This window comes from Suricata suricatta, chromosome 4, assembly GCF_006229205.1.
Source record: "Suricata suricatta isolate VVHF042 chromosome 4, meerkat_22Aug2017_6uvM2_HiC, whole genome shotgun sequence".
Lineage (NCBI taxonomy): Eukaryota > Metazoa > Chordata > Mammalia > Carnivora > Herpestidae > Suricata > Suricata suricatta.
This window is the reverse complement of record NC_043703.1, coordinates 137,094,905-137,116,117: the sequence shown is the minus strand read 5'-3', so window position 1 is coordinate 137,116,117 and position 21,213 is coordinate 137,094,905. Positions and strand designations below refer to the sequence as shown.

Sequence of the window (21,213 nt, the reverse complement as noted above, 5' to 3'; positions counted from 1 at the left end):
ACGTAACAAGGTAGAGCTCTCCAAGCCCCTCCCCTCCCCTTCTTCAAGGTGTCTGGGGTGGAAACTGTGGAGGTTAGGAGACTCTCAGGGGGGTGGAGGCTGAGCTACGGTAAGGACTCCCTCGAAGATGAGCGCCTCTCTCTTTCTCTTGCTCTCGGTCTCCAGCTGGTCCAGGGGTCTCGGACTCCTTGGAGGCACTGTTAGCCCATAAGGTCCACAACCTAGTTTCTAGGTATATTCATTGTTATACCAGGAAATGAGCTTTACAAAGTGACCATTGAGAGCAGTGCCAACCCCAGCATCAAAATGGAAGAGTAGGTGTCACTGTTAAAGTCATGGGAGACAAACTAGTTTACACTGTAGCCCAGGATGCCCTTAAGGGGCCCCTCCAATGCCTATTTTACCACCTTCTTGACGTCATCATAATTAGCAGCTTTCTTCAGGCAGTAAGTCAGATCCATGACTGACAGGTTAGAAGTAGGGACACAGAAGACCACGTCAGTGAGCTTCCTATTTAGCTCAGGGATGGCCTTGCCTATAGCCTTGGAGGGACCAGTAGAAGCCAGGATGATGTTCTAGCAGCCCCTTGGCCATCACACCACAGCTTCCCAAAGAGGGCTCCTTGGTCTTCTTAGTGTCAGTGATAGCATGGACTATGGTCATGAGTTTTTCCATGACACCAAAGTTGTCATAAATGACCTTGGCTAAAGGAGCCAAGCAGTTGGTATGCAGAGGCATTACGGACAATCTTGAGGGAGTTGTCATACTTCTCATGGTTTACACCCATCACAAACATGGAGGCAGCAGCAGAAGGTGGAGAAATGATGACCCTCTTGGGTCACCTTTCAGGTGAGCCCCTATCTTCTCCATGGTAGTAACTCCACAACATACTCAGCACCAGCATCACCCCATCTGATGTTGACAGCATCTTGCTCCTGGAAGATGGAGATGGGGTTTCCATTGATGACAAGTCTCCCAATCTCACCCTTGACCGAGCCATGGAATTTGTTGTGGATAAAATCATACTGCAGCACATGACCATGTAGTTGAGGTCAATGAAGGGGTCATTGATGGCAACAATATCCATTTTTCCAGAGTTAAAACCCGACTTGGTAACCATGTGCCCAATATGGCCAAATCCTCTACACCATCATGTCTTAGGGATGTGGCTGACACTGCACCAGAAGATGCAGATGTCTGTTGAGCAAGAAGGAAAAAGGACCAGAAACTTACCTACTTTTTGAAAAGTATCTCTCATTCCAAAGCATTCTTTCTACCTCATGATCCATCAAATCACATTTTCAGGTTAAAAAGAATAGTAGAAATGACCTTGCCAACCTCTTCCATTTTATATACTAGGCAGTTTGGACCTGGGTGGAATAAGGCTGTTTGTTCATGATCATGAAACTCCTTATTGCTTTGAGAGGGATTCTGCTCCCCCAAACCAGATGAGAATGAGGATAGGAAAAGGGCATGGAAAGTTACTGGGGGCAACCATGAGAAAGCGGAGTAACGACCTTAACTAGAGAGTCTGGCAGTGCCAGAATGGGTATCTGGAGTGAAGAGAATTTCTATCTAGGGACTGATGAAATTTGGGTAGCATGTTTACTTTCCCTTGAGTATGGACCATCTCAGCAACCTGTGGATAATTTGCCTCCAGACAGCACTTAGTACTTTAAACCACCACCATCGCAATTCAGTGCTGCTGGGTAATCCATTACTGAACCCTGCAGGGTAAGCAATTTTGTGTCCTGCCAGACTCATCTCAAGAAAAATAAAGCTATGTAGAAGATTCCATTACTTGTATCTCTTTTGGCAGCAAGTGACTGAAACTCCTATTTCAGTTGTACGTTAAGCAGTCAGTTTCAGGTAACAAAAGACGCTGCCAGGATTCTCACTCACCATCTTTTATCTGTTCCCTGCACATCAACTTCATTATCTCATGTTGATGAACTTGGTAAGAACCTCACTGCTTCACCCGCAGAGGAGAACTGATCTATACTTTCTCTAGTTCCTTCTTCAAAAATCCCCAGGCATAGTATTAATCAGATGCACAATTTTCAATGGAAAAAAAAATCCAAAAGAACCCAGGGAGAACCTGAAATATGCCAGACCTCAGCAGCTGCCATTCTGCTTCTGGAGACCATCTCAGTAAGTATAGCAGGTGTGGTGGTGCTGAGCAAATGAAAAGTGAATTGTCCACAACAGGCTTGCATTCGGGAGACAATGAGGACAGGGTCCTATTCAGTAACTATTTCTTTAATCTTATTATGATAGTTTTTCAGGGCCTTAAAAATACATAAGTAGATATTGGATTACATTAATCAAATAACTGATAAATTTGATATAGAGAATCAAATATAACAAATGTAAAATTAGAGCAATAAAGATCAGTTACTTAAAAGGATCTTTTAGGTAAACATATTGTTTTGATTAAAGTTGTTACAGTTAGTGCAAAATGAACTTTGGATTCTTATAGCATGTCAAAAGTAACTTAAATACATTTATATAATTGTTTTTATATTAGTTGCATATAGATACATTTGACATAATCTTCCAATATTTTGAATATGGATATAGATTCAACAATTTATCATTATAAATTTATAGAATTTATTTTTGCAAGTATTAGAAAGCCCAACTCAAAAGAAAATTTAATCATAAATCACAATGAGTTCTTAAAGGTAGTGGCAGCTCCAGCCTTGAGTGGTTTGAAATTTTCCTGACTGGTTTGGACTCTGCTTGATACAGAAATAAATTTCCCTCCCTCTTGCACTCCATGCTGATCCCTATATTTGCCATTTGTTTAATGTTTACTTAGACATATCCAAAATTTTATGTATCTTTATACTGAAATTTAAAATTAAACAGAAATGTCTATTTCTTTTTACAGTAATAGATCATACACTATTGGCTAAGGTTCTCCGTAACTGAAAAGAGTATCAAATATAGCTGGTTTAAGTAGAAAGGGATTTATTAGAGAACATTAAGTACCATACAGAGTTTCTGGCAAAGCCACAGAGACAAATACATATTATAGGCTGTCCAAAATAAAAGGAGCCAGAAGAAAGGCTCATCTACACCACAGCCTGTTCTAGCAGAAAACCTACTCCTGAGACTATACAACAAGACAGCCAGAACGCTGGGTCTCAACACCTAATACTACACCAGAGCTGCCCTAGAAGAGCCAAATGTCCCAGCACCACTTATTAGAGAACTGACCTTTCCACATACAACTGTGCCTCTCCTTGCTCTCACTGTGTCAGCCCAGGAGAACCTTGGCCCCAACGGGAACCCAAGATTCATGTGATCTTGAGAAATACAGTTTCTGCCTTCAGTCTCATAAGTACACAGAGTCATGCTAAAAACAAAACAAAACAAAAGTTAAAGTAGACCTTGAACAAACCAACCCTAAGTATCTGTCTCAAATTCTGTACACTTTGTTGACAATTTTCTCTTTCTACATAACAGCCTCATGTTTTTCTAAGTCAGTCCACATGGAACTATGTTATGGTTAATTTTAGGTGTCAACTTGGATAGGCTATAATACCCAGCTGTTTAATCAAACACTAAACAGGGTGTTGCTGTGAAGGTATTTTGTAGATGTGTTAACATCAACAATCAGTTGACTTTAAGGAAATGCAATTACTCTTGATATTGTGGGTAGGGCTCATCAAATCAGTTGAAGACTTTAGACCAGAAATGACAAAACATCTATCATAACAAATAAAGCTCAGATGCATAACACAATAAATGTTTATTTCTTGAGGACGTAGATCTGGCATGGATGGGGCAGTCTTCCTCCGTAATGTAACTATGCCATCTGGGACACCAGGCCCACATAGCAGAGGAACAGAAAGACGGGAGAAGTCACACCTCTCCCAACCGCATCCACATATCTTTTCTTTTGCTTATATTCATACGCCAGAAATAGTCATGTGGTCTAAGCTACTTGCAGGATGTTCGGGAAATGCAGAGAAGGCTATGAATATTTGAGAACACTAATGAGTTCTGCCATAAAACCTTCTACCGCAGAAGGACATTTAACTAAACCATGTTAAATGCATGTTTCTTTAAAAAACTATATTGTTGAGGTGCCTGGGTTGCTCAGTCGGCTAAGCATCCTACTTTGGCTCAGGTCATGATCTCACGATTCGATTCGTGGGTTCTAGCCCTGAATCAGGCTCTATGCTGATACGTCAGAGCCTAGAGCCTGCTTTGGATTCTGTGTCTCCCTCTTTCTCTGGCCGTCCTCCACTCACAGTCTGTCTGTCTGTCTGTCTCTCTCTCCAAAGACAAATAAACATTTAAAATTTTTTTTAAATATTGTTAACAAGGAAGGGATTAAGGGGAGAGGGGAGGAAGGAAGGAAGGAAAGAAAGGATACTCTATATATTTCTAAATGAAATAATGGGACAAGCTATATTCACATTTTAATTGATACTTAAAAAATAATTTTTGAAAATATGTGACAGATTCACTCCTACCAACAGTAGGAAAGCACTTGTTTTTGCATACCCTCATCATCACTAGATGTTTCTAATATTTTAAAAGTTTTCCATCCTGATGATATTTTCAAGGTATAAATTTTTCTATTAGGTTTAACATGCCTTCATATACTTATTGTTTATTTTTTGTTTATATTTCCCTTTCTGTAATTGCCTGTACATACAATGTGCCTATTTCTCTATTTGATGGTATGATTGTTTCTTACTTTTTGAAAATAGCGTTATTTATTTTATAGGATTTGATCCTCTGCGTATTATTTTGTTGCAGAAGCATTCTTACTATTACGTGCCTTTGTTTCATTTGTTATCTCTTGCAATCTAGACTTTGTTTTTATCTGCTCAAATCCATTACATTTTCCCTTTATGACATATCCTATTTTGTTTAGGAAATGCAATAAACCCAAAGTTAAAACCCATAGTTTTTTTACAGATACATTCCATTTCATTTTTCTAATTAGTTTTTTTATTTACCTTAAATTTAGCTTTAAATTATTTGAGTTAAAAATCAACTTCTTTTTCTTCAAAATTAATTGTCAAATAGCTAAAATCTTTTAGTGAGTAGCCATTTTTCCTCTACATAATGGAATAGAATCTCTCTCTAATGCATATTTAATTCCCATATGTACTTAAGCTTATTTGGGGTCCTCTATTCAACTCTGTTGCTTTGCTTGCTTATTATTTTTCTTAATCCACAGACTTATTTCAAATTTTAAGATCTGAGATGAAACAAGTCCCCTTCTATTACATATAGTTTTCAATGTTTTCTTAGCAATGTTATACTTGAATTCTTTCATATGGTTGTAAACATCTATGTTTGTCTCTCCAGTCCCACTTGCCTCTCCACTACCCTGTTCTATATTTTAGAAGGCTGGCATCTTTGGCCTGCTATATTCTGAATCTCCTGTCTGCTGCCATTCAGGTTTGGTCAAGGAGAGGCATCCACAGGAGACTGAAGGACAGAGGTGGCATTTGTTCACTCAGCTCTTTCCCAGCAGGACTACCAGCCCTCCCAGTCCTCAGTGGTTTCCATCCAGTGGAAGGTGGTCCCTTTCTACAGCTAGAGTTGGAACTCTCTGGTCACCACTCCCTCCCCTTTCCCATTTGTTTAGGACTGATGATTGTAATGTGAGTCCAGGGCTTTACCATCTCCTGCAGATTCCATATCACCTTACCCAAACTTTTGTAAACCATCCCTTTATTAAACTTTCCTCAATTCTCCCATTGTAATTTGGATGTGCCATCTACTTTCTGTCACAAAGTTATTGATATATAAAGAAACTGTGAATGGAACACAAGAGACACCACTGGGACTATTACTGGAACTATGTTACATGCATACACTAATTGGGAAGGATTTGTATATTAGGAAATCTTCCCCATCAGAAACATCATCACTTTTCATTTCACTTGTCATTCAATAAATGTTTTTCTTTAAACAGCTTTTTTTTTAACATTCCTGTTCACATATTCGTACTAAGATTAGAATGTTTTTAAATTTCCATTCTAACAAGTTTTTGTTACTACAAAGGAAAGTCATTAAACTGTATATTTATCCTGTATCCAGGTAACACACCATATCCTTTTATTTATAATGATTCTTTTTCTGACTCTGGAATTATCTTGGTATACTTACAAATCATATGAAAATCATGAAAATTTTATTTATTTTTTCAGAAATGCTTTTATTTATTGTGAGAGAGAGAGAATACAAGCAAAGAAGGGGCAGAGAGACAGGGAGACACAGAATCTGAAGCAGGCTCCAGGCTCTGAGCTGTCAGCACAGAGCCCTATACAGGGCTTGAACCCACGAACTGCGAGATCATGACCTGAGCCGAAGTTGGACTCTTAACCAACTGAGGCACCCAGATGCCTCATGATAATTTCTGGTTTTCAAGTGGTGATACAACTTACTTTATTTTTTGTTATGTTGCATGAACCAGAAATACAAAATAAATTAAAATAATGATTTATAAGGACCATCCTTCTGTTTTATTTGATTTTAACATCAATGACTTTTACTATTTCATCATTTATTAGGATTTTTCTTCTTTTTTTTTCTTGGAAAACAATTTTTACCATTTTTATTCCCAATTTTTTCTTTACTTTAAATTATTTCACAGACTCTTTTGCTATTGAGAAGTTTTTTCCTATAATTTAATATTACAAGTTGCATGGCTAGATCTTAGCTTTAAGACATTCTTGTAGCCCTGTAATAGACTATTTGTGACAGTATATTATTATTATTATTATTATTATTATTATTATTATTTTAAAACACTGCTGTGATTGCATTTGCCAAGATCACAGTTGGGATATTTCTGTCTATATTCACAAGTGACCCAAACTAAATTTTGTGCTACACTTTCAAATTTTTGTGCGAGGTGTTATGTTCACCTTATAAAATGAATTTCTAAAACTTTTTTCCATGCTCTGGGAGTCTGAATACATAGAAAATACCTGTTTTTTGAAGGCTCATTAGAACCTAAGTATACAATTAGCCAAGCCTTATGCGTTTCAGTGGTAGGTTTTTAGTAATATTTTACATACACACAACACAAAAATGCATACAGCTATTGGTGTGTTCAAATACTTTATCTCTTCTTGAGTAAATTTTTTATTTTATAGATTGCTAAAAATCATACATTTCTTCCCCTGCTTTTGCTCTCATTTAGTGTTCCATTCTACTCTTCATTTTGTTGTTTGTTTTGCTTTATAAATTTTATTATTTTATTTGATTCCTTTTACTTTTCTCTTTCCTTAAGTAGAACACTTAACTATGCATGTTCTCTCTCTTTTGCTAAAACATAAGCTTCTAGATTATGCATTTTTAAAATTTAAGCCATATCCCATAGATTTCGATAGTGCTCTTACTCTTGTCAACTTCTAGTGATTTTTAATTTCACTTTTGTATCTCTCATTGATCTGGAAATTACTTTTAAAACATTCCTAATTTAAATTGAAGTTCTTTTAAGACTTGACTAAACTTATTTTAGTTATCTCATTCTTGAAGTGTTATTCTTATTTTTGTTTATCTATTGCTTTGCAGCCAAATAAGACTAATGTGGCTATTTTAGCCACATTTTGAAATTTTTTTTTGGTCAAGTACATGATGTTTTTGTTGTAATTCTTACATGTTCTATGTGAAGTCCTTTTAACAGCATTTTTTTTCAATATAATCTATCAAATTCTGGAAGAGGGATATTGAAGTCTCTCTGTTCTCCTTGAATATTCTGCCCTTACCAAGTTCTTGTCTCTCAGTTCCAAATGTACCCTTCATTGCCCTACTTGTAAAACTGGAGCTGGATGCTATAAACATTTCTCCTTTGACACCTCACACAAGTATTAATTAGCCTTTGTCAGCAGAAGTGGTGGAGGAACACTGCAGGAGTAAGGAACTTCTCATTCTAGTTCCAGCGAGCTTCCCTTTCTACCTTCTCACACACCCCATCCCCCCCGCCCCCCTGCCCCCGCTGGCCAGCGCTACTGGGTTCCATGTAAGTTTTCACAGGCACCTTCTAAGCAATTCAACTGTGCCCCATAGGCCACCTCCGGCAACTTTTGTGGCTATTCCAACAGGCGGTGTTGCCAGCTGCAATCTGTACATGCTGATGAACTTCACCCTCCAAGGACTTTAGTCCCATCCATTCCAATGATCTCTAAATTTTAGGCTAGAGTAAAGGGTGAAGGGAGGGAGGTAGCTCTTCCAAACTTGTACCTTCCTTAGGTGCTCAGTCTCAGTCCTTGGGGTGGTGACTGTTCATTCCCTTTATCTCCCCTCCCTGTATTCTTTACAGCTCACTTTATTTCTTAGTAGCTAATCTCCTGTTACTAGCAAAACCTTCCTTATATTAAACTTTCCCTGTTCAAATTGCAATGTGATTATTATCTCCTGCCTGAACCTTTTCTGATACATATGCCAGGGAGTTTTGCAGCTTTTTAAAAATTCATTTATACATATCTCTCTGATACATTTGCTGTTTTATTTTTATGCAGCATTCCTTATTTTTTTATATCATTATGACCATCCCTTTTTCTTTGCCTTTACTGTTAATGTCATTGGCTCCTTTTATTTTCAACCCTTGAGCGTGTTTTTTAATTTCATTTACATATCTTATTAAAAGCAGACAGCTGCACTTTGTTTTTTAATTGGAGAATTCAACCTATTTACATTTACTGTGAAAAGTGATTTGTTTGTTCTCATTCCCATGTAATGTTATGTTAATTTCTTTATTATACTCTTTCTTATGCTTTTCTACTTCCACTTGCTTGAGCAACTTGTATCTGTATCCCTTATTTATTTTTTGTATTCCAGTTTACCCTAACAATAATTTGGAAATAGTAATGTTTCTCTATTTGCTAGTTCATTAGCATGTACTTTAAACAGTCATATTAAAACCGATATTTCTCTGCAGTTTTATTAAAATTAATAGTACTTTTACCATTCCCCATAATGATGGGACCTTAAGAATATTTTACTTTCATCCATTCACACCACTTTCACATCCTAGATTTTCTGAACTCCTTCAGAAATGTAATTCCATGTTATTCTGCACTTTTCCCTTGGAGTGTGGCTTTTCTCAGTACACTCATTCAACAGTGATATGACAATTTGCAATCATTTTATTCTCATCCACATAGTTTACTAAATTCAATGCTCACTGATCTTTCTCGTATTCTTTATTTTCCACTTGCTTTGGATCTCTATTCAAATTTACTATCATGTATGCTGGAGTACATCCTTGAGTAATTTTGAATAAGAATATGAGTAGAATATTTTGAGTTCCTACAGATCCAAAGAATTCCCTCTTCTGTCACGTGAATGGTAACTTTTCTGAGAGTAGGATTTTATACAACACGTTTCTCTCTCAAAAGTTTATAAACATATTCCACTGGTGTCTAGTGTGGCATATGAGAAGTCAAAGTCAAACATTCTTTTTCCATTATATTCAAACTTTTTTTATCTGTCTGAAAATGTATATTTTTTTCTCTTTCCACAGAGGCCAGAAATTTCACAAAGATATGTCTAGATGTGTGTGGAGGGTTTTTTTTTTTTTCATCACTTCTGCCTGACATTTAGTAAACTCTTTTGATCTTCAGATCAGGGAGTTGAAGATTATTGCTTTGATTACTGATTCCATTTCCATCTGCTCCTTTTTCTCCTATGGATGCTGATTATTTGCATATTACTTCTCCCAGGAGGGTCATCCATATCTCTTATATTTTCAATCATGATTTACATTTCTTAGTATCTCTCTTTTGTGTTGAAATACAGTTTCTCCCCTTACCCTTCTGATCACAAACTTGGCTTTCAGCAGTATCCATTCTGTTTTTCACTTTTAATGATACAATTTCCCCAATGAAAGCCACCTGTTTCCACTTTTCAGCTTTGTCTCTGTCCTGAGCTTTGTTTGGGTACTCCTGTCAAAAAGTGAGAGTCTCTTCTGTGAACTTTCACCCCAGCTCTTCAACAGAAGTGGGTTATCAGGCAATCAAAGATACGGTGAGATTTTTCTCCACCAGAAGGCAGGAAGTGACAGAGCTAAATCAAGTCCTCTCCACTGAGGTGTAGGCGGGAGTCTCTTCCAGTGGAGAGAACCATCACCTCTCAGCTATATGGAATAGAAGTAATTCTATCCTTTCCCGACATTTTTCTCAGACAATTAGTATCAGCAGGAAAGGTATTTCTTCTGGGGAATGCATGGCATAGGAAGATAGGTCCATCCTCTCTGTGTTAGTTCAAGTGCTCCACCTCAGTTGGCTATGAGGCAGAGATTCTCACTATGGGCTTTGCCACAGATGTAGAGCCACACTGAAATGACTGGGTCCTTGGTCATCTCAGTATTGACAACAGTGGTGCCCTGAACTTGCATCTAGTCATCAGTGAATCTCAGCCTCAGATGTCACAGTTGGGATCTCTTCTACCTTTTCCAGTTCTAGTCAAGGCTTAGCTTAGTAATTCAGTGCCCCAACAGAAGGGAAGTTATGGTGATACATGCTCAGGGTATTTCCTCACGTTGATGTTAACATTTCTTGCTTAGGGAAGGGTTTATTCTTGCTACAAGAAACTTATTCGTTTTGTACAAAAGTCAAACATTTGAGAAAAGTGCAGTGCACTAAGGGAAAATTGTTATAATCTCAGATCCTGTTCCATTCCACCCCACCCCAGCCCCAACTCACTGTGACCAATTGAGTATGATTTTTCTTCAGGTTCTTTTTTCTGTGTTTATATGAGTATGGTAAGTATACAGTTGATAGTTAAAATGCTAAGCAAATTTTTTTCATTTTTATAATCCATTCATACCTGGTTCTGAAATCTCATTTACCTAAGGTGACCATATTACTCAGATCAATTTCAGGATTTCTCACATCCAATACAGTGATTTCTTGATGGTTCAGGTTTATGGATCCATTACACCCTAGCTTCGTCTTCATTTCCAGAATTTTCTCTACATCTACCTGTTCTCTGACTTGTCAACATTCTTAGGGTCTCCTGCCCAATAGGGTTAGTAAGTAGTCAGGGTTCTCTAGCAAAACAAAGCCAGTTGAATATATATAGATATATATATATAGGAGGATATTTATTATAGGAATGCACTCATGCCATTATGGAGGCAAAGAAGGTGCATGATCTGACATGTGCAAGCTAGAGAACCTGAAAAACTGGTAGTGTAATTTGGTCCATGTCTGAAGGCCTAAGAAGGCCAGGTCTGATGGTGGAAGTCCTAGGCTGTGTCAAAAGCCTAAGAAGTAGGAGAGCTGGTGTCTAAGGGCAGGAGAAGATGGATGTCTCAGCTCAACCGAGAGAGTAAATTTGCCTTTCCTTCGTCTTTTTGTTCTATTCAGGCCCCCAACAGATTGAATGACGACCACCCACACTGGGGAGGACCATCTGCTTTACTTAGTTCACCAACTGAAACATTACTCTCTTCCAGAAACATCTTCACAGACACACTCAGAAATAATGTTTTACCAGCTACTTGGCCATCCTGTAGCCCATGAAGCTGACACAGAAAATTAACCATCCTAAGAAAAAAGGGATAATTTTTTGGCCTTCGGCCATTGTTAGGACTCTATAGATATGCCCCTTCAATCCATGCCCACACTTGCTAGAGCCTCCTCAAGCTTTCAGCCCACTGTACTTCCTAGAGTATGGCTTCTTGGAGATATCTACCACATGTGCCAACTATCTATGACCTGGGATGTCTTCTCCTCCCCACCACTATGTGGTTGTAATTTCCCCCTCACCTTACATTTCTTCAAATATATGCAGTCTCTTGGCCCTCCCCCCACCCCCCGCTACTTCTCCATTCCCTTTTGTGGAGAAATAGGTTCTACTTACATAACTGAGTTAGAGGAAAGCTTAAAGCAGAAAACTGCCACCACGGGGCAAAAACGCCTGGGTTACCTAGCGAGATGTTGTAATGGGATCACAAGTAGCTTGTTATATCACCTGCAGAAGCTACTTTCCATCTGACACCAATATACTATCATACTTTGGTCCTGAACTCCACTTGCCCCCCAGACCCTTTGCTTCTTACACACACAAGTTAATGATTACTATCTGAGTGTTTTCTCCACGTTCAGGTGTGGAGGATCTTGTTTTCTTCACATTCACCACGTGGGTAATATCTTGTGAGCTCTATAAATACGAAGGCGAAGGCCCTGTTTCGGGCTCTTGTCTCTTCCCGGCCCTTAGCCTCTTTATATCCAATTCTGTGTCTGTCTTCTTGTTGGCCGGGAGAGAACTCCAGACTCAAAGTCTGTGACACATTTGACTATAGATTCCTTTTAGAAGCCAGAGGAAATGTTCTCTTATCTCCTACTTCTCCTGTCTCCACGTGCCACACAGTCATTTCTTCTGCTCTTTCATGCCTTTTGGTCTGGAGTACTTCAACTAACTTCCCACCCAAAGAATTATACAGCTTTTCCTAATCTTAGATCTTCAAGTCTTCTCAAGCAACAAGGGAAAATCTGGTTTTCTTCTCTCTTTCCTTCTATTGTATATATGGCGGGGGGTTAGGGGGTGTTGAAAGGCAGAAAAAAGAAACCCACTTACTTCATTTTATCCCAATTTTTACTCCTTTTCCTGCCAAATTCAGCAAAGCTTTGCAAATGTCTTCACTTTCACACTAGGAAAGAAGAACAAAACTAGCAGTTGTCCTAACAAATTATTGTTATCACAGTATTAGCCTACCACAAATTAAAACCTTACATAGCAATAAACAGCTCCATATCAGCATTTTATTGTTGAACACCCAGATGTGCTAGCCAATATCCCGGGGATATTAGCTTTTTCCTCCTCTCACCTTAAACTAAACCATGCAGGGGACATACTTATACTGAAAATTTGTTCATCATTTATCTGAAATTCAAATTCACCTGAGTGTCCCGTATTTTATCTTGCATTTCTACATCAATCCCTTTCAAGTCAGCCTCTTGGCCTGTCTGCCTTCTCAATAATCATGTTACTCCATAACCTAAAATGTCTCTGAATATCCAATTTTCTTCCCTATGCCGCTGCCCTCCTCAGGATTCTGGTTTAGTAATTCACAGTAGTTTGTTAGTTTATCAGTACCTTAAAGAAGATTTTTAAAGTTGGCTGTATCTGTGGCTTGGCTGAGTTCAGTGACAGAGTCGACATGAATTGCCTACCATATCTGAAAACAAAAGTCCCCATGTCTGTTTCTGAACCTATCAACTATCATGGTCCCCAAGATCTTAAAGGGTTTAGTTTCTACTCAGGTGATATCAGGAGATTTGCAACTTACCTAAACGACCAACCTGGAAGCAATGTAAGGTAGTGGGCCCCACCCAAAGGCCCTGTGCTGGCTATTAAGCCCTTTTCATTGAGGGGAGTTGCCTCCTAGGACCTAGTTTGCAATCTCAAAGGGATGATTGCCTCTGGACTGCTTCCAGCAACTCAAGTGAGCACTGAAGCTTCAAAGACCTAGCATAGAACACAGTTTTGATGCCCAGAGTAACTTATAAAACCTCCCTCTCTCCTCCTCCTACAATGTTTCACTAACAATTTGGGGACTCCTCCATTTCTGGCAAAGTACGAATTTTTCCAGTAAGGCTCTGACCTGCTCTAGCCAGAACTAAATCTCCAAGCTCCACCCATATACTTTGTCAAATGGCTCCATACAGAGTCCTGTTGACATATGATATAGTTAGTGGGCAGTCTCCCACCTTCTATATCCTTCAACAAAGGTTAAGCATTTAGCTGCAGAAACAAAGGAACATGGTGTTATAAAGCCATGTTCAATTTTCAAAGCTGCACCCTGCAAACTTCTATCTGATGCCTACAAACTGGTAACCTTCCAGGGGTATGTTCTAACCGCAGCTTATTTACAACATGGAGATCATATTATACACACTGCATTGCATTTGATTTAATATCTCTGTGAAATTCCTTTGTGCAAGCATTTGTAGTAATATCTTCTTTTAATATGTGTAGTGTTCAATTGCATTGATATGCCATGGTTTATTTGACATTGTTTTAAAATTCAAAATTAACAGAGCTTTGTTTATAGTCTTAGGAGGGAAATAGCCTCACTGCATATGTTTAATTTAATAGAGTAATGTAAGGGAGAGAGTAGAGCTTTTTTTAGCCCCATCCTCCCAAAATTAATATCTGGGTAGATTTAAGTATTGGCAGTCCAGAGGTGGCTTCATCAACATTCATTCTAAAATTACATCCTGGTCATATAGCAAATCTAAACTGGCTTCATGGGTCTAGGAACTTGACAATTGCTCATTATTCTTACTTTCTGCCTCATCATCCGCCTACACATTCCCCATGGCAGCTAAGATGTTATAATCCCTTTTAAGCTTGCTTTCCCAGCTCTTCACCGTAAGTCAGAATATTGCTGTGTGCTCCACTGAGAAAATGGAGGTATCTGAGCAGAATCTTTCTTCCTTACCTACTGCAACCTCTGACTGACCTAAAACATCCTCATCTTTTCTCCTAACTTCTCATCTCACAAAAGATATTTCTCTTCTCCACCTAGACTCCAGGAGATGGTCAGATGTCATGTGAGTGCCCAAATAAGAATACATTTGGTACCCAGGAGATTACACCCCATGAAAGTTTAACATGTGTGCCTGACCTCCAAGTCATGAAATAGAGGGAAAGTGTGCATTGAAAGGAGAAGGGGGGAGTGTGCAATATATTAATAATACACAATGAAAATACTGAGCTTCATGACATTGCAGATTGACAAAGTTACAGAATAATATTTTGAGTGGAAATTCAATCATCGCTCCCTCAGTGTCTATTCCTAGTTAACATTTCTGACAATGTTGTGGGATATTAGCAGCGAGTTTACAAGATGGAGAAAATAGGGGACTTCACAGACTGCAGAAAACCCGTTTTCATTCTCAAGCCTGAGTCAGATTAATAAACATAGATTTTATATTATTGAAGATTAAAATAATTGTTATAGGATTAAAGAAAATAGGCACGAGATAGAAGGAAAAACGTGGAATCATAAACTTGAAGGAATAGTATTCATTCTTTTCAAGGATATCGAAACACGTCTTTTATTTGTGTGTTACTCCTTTCTATTATAAATCACTTTTCTGGTATGATCGTAATCGTTTCATGTTCCCTTTTTGCATTAGTCACTCACTAATGACTGTTAATCATCATCATTATTATTCTGTTAGAGAAAAAATTATCTCCTTTTTATAATCACTTGTTTCAACTTATTAAAGAGTACTTTTCCTTTCAATTTAGGACATTTATGATGTAGAACATTTTTAAATGATACTGATTTTCCAAATAAGACACAGGTGAACTTTTTGCAAATCTTAATCAGACATTGAAAGATCATGCATATTTTTAAGCATACAGACTATATATTTCTATATTTACCTACTTAAGGACTGGATTCCACTGAAGTACTAGGTATTTAAGGACTGGAAAACTTCTTTTGAATGGGTAAAGTTAGGAGTTATAAACAATTTGAGCAAAGGGTATTCTTGGGTATTCTTTATAAAAGGTTTACATTTATTCAGTGACTGCCTAGACAAAAAGTAGCCATTCAGGGGCACCTGGGTGGCTCAGTTGGTTGAGCACCTGGCTTCAGCTCAGGTCATGATCTCACGGTCCGTGGGTTTCAGCCCCGTGTCTGGCTCTGTGTGGATATCTAGCTCAGAGCCTGAAGCCTGCTTTGGATTCTGTGTCTCCCTCCCTGACCCTCCTCTGCTCGTGCTGTCTCTCTATGTCTCTCAAAAATAAATAAAACACAAAACAAAACAAAATTAAAAATTAAATTAAATTTAATTTAAAAAATTCAAAACAAATAGTCATTCATTCATGTCATGAACTGTTCCTAAAGAAATCTTTTTGCAAATGTTTAAGGAACCTGTTTGAGGAGTCTTTTGGGCTTAGTGGTCAAGAAACAGACCTTTTGAAGACCACTTGCACACTGTATAACCTTCTATAGATTATCCAAATTACTTAAATTACTTCCCCAAGCCTCAATTTTCCCATCCATACACAGTAATGAGAATACCCACAATACTGCTGTTCGGATTAAATGAGCACATGTAAACCTCACCAGTGTAGCATAGAATTCCTTCAATAAATGATAGTTACTATGATTAGTATAATAAATTACTTACACTGATGTCATTTGCATATAAAGTACATAAATTATTACTTAAACTGGTTCACATTTTCTCCAAAAGTTTGTTTAAAATTAAAAGCATTTCTTGACCGGCTCAGTTAGTGGAGCAGCTTTGGCTCAGAACCTGCTCCCAGGGCTGGGGAGTTCTAGCCTCATGTTGCTTCAGGCTCTGTGCTGACAGCTCAGAGCCTGGAGCCTGCTTCGGATTTTGTCTCCCTCTTTCTGCCCCTCCCCCCTCCCCCCCTCAAAAATAAGCAAACATTAAAAACATTTTTAAATAAATAAACATTGAAAAATGTAAAGGCAGTTCTTGAAATATGCTGAAATTTGCTACATTTACTAAATACATACTTTAACGAGTCTCACTTGGATAGTGCAAATTTAAAAGTTCATTTTTATAAATTTGGCATTGTTATGGAAAAAATACTGCACTACAAAAGCAGAGAGTTCAGAAGGCTCTTTAGTTAGAGATATAGGGAGCTGAGAGAGAAGAATAGCAGTTCAGAATAGTTCAAGCCATGGTGATGCTGAGGGTACATTCATTTGGAGCAAATTATGTTTCCTCTCCTTTTGTTTTACTTTTTTCATGCTGCTATCCCCAGAAGGATAAAGAGCTAATAAGGCTTTTTAAATAGCTTGTGCTTGTAAGTAGTCAAATATTTAGGGGCCAAGGGTCTTTAATCACCTAAGTGCTTTTCAATGAATACTGATGTGACAAAGGTTCATATTTAATTGATTCCAAAGTGACTTTATGCTAAGTAATGGTTCGCTGAAGAATTTGAAACTGTAGCTACTCCCAATTAAAAAGTATCCATCTTCTTCTATGTCAGAGTTGTTACCAGACCTGTCAGAGCAAGTCACCAGGTCACTGAGACTCTGCGGACAAAAGTATTATATATATAAGCATGTCTACGAGCACTTGTATAGCCATGGAAGGAAAGTATTTCGAATTTGTCTTATAAATAGAAGTGAATTTCCCTTGAAGGTCTCTTAAGACACAGCTCGTAGAACTAATCAAATGATAATATTTTGAGGAATGAATACGAAAACACCAGAGTAATCTAAGTTAGCCAATCACCAGTACTAGAAATACATGTTTTGTGGGAGCAAAACGAATCCCAACAAGGCTTGTGTAGATCTCTAATTTTGCTAGAGGGCACATCTATATTTCAGATATTCGTAAGTATTTCTTCTACCATTAGAACTTGTTTTATTACTGCAAAAGTTAATGTAAAGCTAAGAAGCTCAATGAGCATTAATGTATAAAATTACTATCCTCTCACATGGACTTATCACTGCCATCATTATTCTAACTAGAAGTATGCTAGAACAGTTTGAAAGCCAAAAGAGAATAATCAGTGATTTAAATCACTGGTCTTATTACCTATTAACAGAAACCACCAACAGAAGTTGATTTTTTGGAGAATCAGAACAGCTGGAAAGAAAGATAAGGGAGAAGAAACGTGTTAAAATCCTATTTTCACTGAGCCCTTCTGTGAAGTTTAATGAAAAGGATGTTGTACCCTGTAAAGGCATTTTAATTTCACTTTCATAAAGGAGGAAGAAAGCACTTACGATGCCATTTCTTTCACAAACACTGTATTTATGACAAATATTAAATTCAGCCAGTGTTGCCAGGAAATCATTCATACAGGTGATGCATTGCTGTTGCATTAAGCACAGTTAAGAGATTTTAATTGTCTTGGCTAATAATGGATCTGAATTATCTTGAATCACATACCTGTTGCATATTTCCCAGTTAATTATTGCTTTGATAATTACAGTAGGGTCTCCCCTCACATCCCCACACACATGTAAACAAAACAGACATAAGAATATAAACATACACACCAGAAGCACACTACTATAGCTAAAAAGTTTGGTTTTGCTGTTTACAGATGAGCCCAGAAGCTTTTGGAATGCATTCTTGTTAAAAAGACAAGTATTCAAACTACCCAACTGGCAATCATATTGTGAGGACTACCTATCAAGAAAGTGGTCACCTTGTTTAGTCTCCCTAAATTTTCTAACTATTAAGAAAAAAAGCTAGGTAAGTGCGGTTTGGCTAGTTGACACTGATGAAATCAGCATCTTTTGTCAAGAAAAATGGCTGTTGTTTTTTGAAGTTTATTTACTTATTTTGAGAGACAGAACAAACAGAGGAGGGGTAGAGAATAGGAAGAGAGAACCCCAAGCAGGTCCCGTACCATCAGCACAGAGCCTAGTGCGGGGCTGTATCCCAGGAACTGTGAGATCATGATCTGAGCTGAAATCAAGAGTGAAATGCTTAACCAACTGAACCACCCAGGTGCCCCAAGAGAAATGTTTTTATTTTACTGTATGTAACTATGAGTTTCATAGACTTAAAATATACTTGACAATATTTTTAGCATGGCTGAACGTACTAAAGATCCCAGCCCTGAATGGCCTTATACCTGTTGAGAAGAAAAAAAAATAATGCAATATTTGAAGCACAATAAAAATCATAATATTCAGGTACAAAAATGATTGCAAATATCTCACAACTGGAAACAAGAAAGGTTACCATTGAGTAAAACTGACTATTTAAAAGTCTGTAAGGAGAAAGCTGTGTTTAAAGAATTCCTGAAGATTCAGGATTAGAAAGTTATAAAGAAAGGATGACCTACTTCCTTCCTTCAGAATTACTATGTTTACAGAATATTTTCCATTTTCCCACCAAACTTATTTCACAATATTAGTATAAATCTGAATCAGTGTACTCTTGACATCTGAAAAAGATGTACTGGAGGACTTTCAATCCTTGGTTCACAAATGCTGCACTATCCTTAAAATTTCCCCATAAAATAAGGTATAATTGATTAAATATTTTAAGTTGCCCTTTCTGACTCTTAAAAAGATTTACTATATAGAGAAGAAAACTCTGGGAGATACTGCTGGATGTAAAAGAGGGACTAAATCCTCTTTTTAGCTCAAAGAGAATGGAACTATTCACACAGTGACCTCAGTGAGATAGCAAATGGCCTTTGGGAGTACTTGAGAATTCAGGAAATCTCTAAGTCCTGAGGGTTTACTGTATAACCCCAAGTGAGGAGACTTCTGGGCACACCTGAGTCATGTCTAGAGTACTTTAAAAAGATCAGTGCTGGGGCGCCTGGGTGGCTCAGTCGGTTAAGCATCCAACTTTGGCTCAGGTCATGATCTCACAGCTTGTGGTTTAAGCCCTGTGTTGGGTTCTGTGCTGACAGCTCAGAGACTGGAGCCTGCTTTGGATTCTGTGTCTGCCTCTCTCTTTGCCCCTCCCCTGTTTGCACTCTGTCTCTCTCTTTGGAAATGATAAACATTTAAAAAAATGTTTTTAAATAAAAAGACAAATGCTTTTACTCCCTTCTGGACATTTTGGGGAAGACCAAGCCATCTGCATTTCTTAAAGTTTCTTATAGGCTTTTTGATGTTCACCTCCTGGAACCACCTCCTACTACAAAAAGTTACCTGACCAAAACGTTTCAGTAAGTCATATTAAAAACCTGTGTGTAATTAACTCCAGTCTAACATGTCAGAATTTCCTCCTATATCTATTTCTGACCATGAAAAAAATTTTAATGTCTGCATGGGAATAGTTACTTGGTTATCAAATAAGAACAGTAAAATATCAAACGCTTACCAAAGAAGATGAGTGTGAATAAAATGCCAGAAACTTCAGAATTATAATGTCTTTGTGAAAAACATTATTTCAGTCTTTAAGAACTATTTTGGGTATACTCTAATGCAGTGTTGTAGAAATTGTACTTTAGAGAGATAATGCAGCTTTATATTTCCATTTATTCATCATCTGTAATCATATAATGAACAAAATCTCACAGAAAAGCCTTTCAAAAGAATGAGATAACTTGGGGGAAATTGTAAGTTTATCCCTTTATGCTAACCTCTTTTAAAGAACCAAATTGTTGCTCCTTATATAATATTATAAAGTTGACCGGTTAGGCCCAACTCCTGCCAATCTTAATGACACTCATATTCCCTCTGTGTTTATCTACAGTGGCTTTATAAAACACATGATGCCGATTCTCTGAAAAATAAAAATTTCTTTCATTGGAAATATCAGTGTAAGAAATTTCTCAAAAAGGTACAAAATTTTAATAAAAGTAAAAGCTTTCTTGGAAGGAAATATTGAATATTTAAATATGTCAATTCTTCAAATATTAATGGAGGACATTAATAAAAATTCAGAAACATCTCATGAACTTTTTTTATTAAATTGATATATTAGTTCCCTATGGCTGCTGTAATGAATGCCCACAAACTTGATGGTTTAAAAGAACGTATATTGATTCTCACCCAGTTGGAGAGGTAGAAGTCCAAAATCAGCTTCACTGGGCTGAAATCAAGGTGTTGGCAAGCCCATGCCCCTTTGAGAGGCTCAAGGAGAGAGTTGCTATTTCCAGCTTCTTCAGCTATGTTCCTTGCATTCCTTGGCTCATGGCCCCTTGGTTCATCTTCAGAGCCAGTAGTGGAATATCCTCAACTTTCTCTCTGTTCTACCATCACATGGCTTTCTACTCTATAGTCAAATCTCCCTCTGCCTCCCAGTTAAGCTCTTGTGATGACGTCTAGAGCCTACCTAGATAATCAGAAGGACCCTTCTCAAGGTCCTTGATTGAATTACATCTGCAAGGACCCTTTTTCCATTTAAGGTAGCATTCACTGATTACAAGTCTTAGGGCCTGGATATCTTTGAGGACTTCATCCAGCTAACCAGAGTAGACCAGATGGCTCTTTATCTGGAAGCATGAACAAGTAATAATAGGTGAAAATATTCTGAGGAAGGAAAGGTGGGAAAATTGTCCTACTAGCTATTTAAAATGATTGAAACCTGAAGTAACTAAAGAAAAAAGGCACCAGTGTAAGTTTCCACCTGGCCATCTTGCATACATGAGAAGAGAATGTGTGGTAAGGCATCATAAACCACTGAGGAGGAATAGATTATTTGGAAAATGCAGAGTTATTTTTTTATTTTTAAAAAAGACAAATTAGAACATATCATGTGACACCATACCTCAGGATATATTTTAGAATACCTAAAGAGATAAATT

The 21,213-nt window shown here is 37.7% G+C and overlaps 1 pseudogene; it reads right to left on the bottom strand.

Moving 5' to 3' along the window:
• Nucleotides 1–228: 228 nt before the first annotated feature.
• LOC115290727 overlaps nucleotides 229–21,213 on the bottom strand; it is a 41,843-nt pseudogene continuing 20,858 nt past the window's right edge.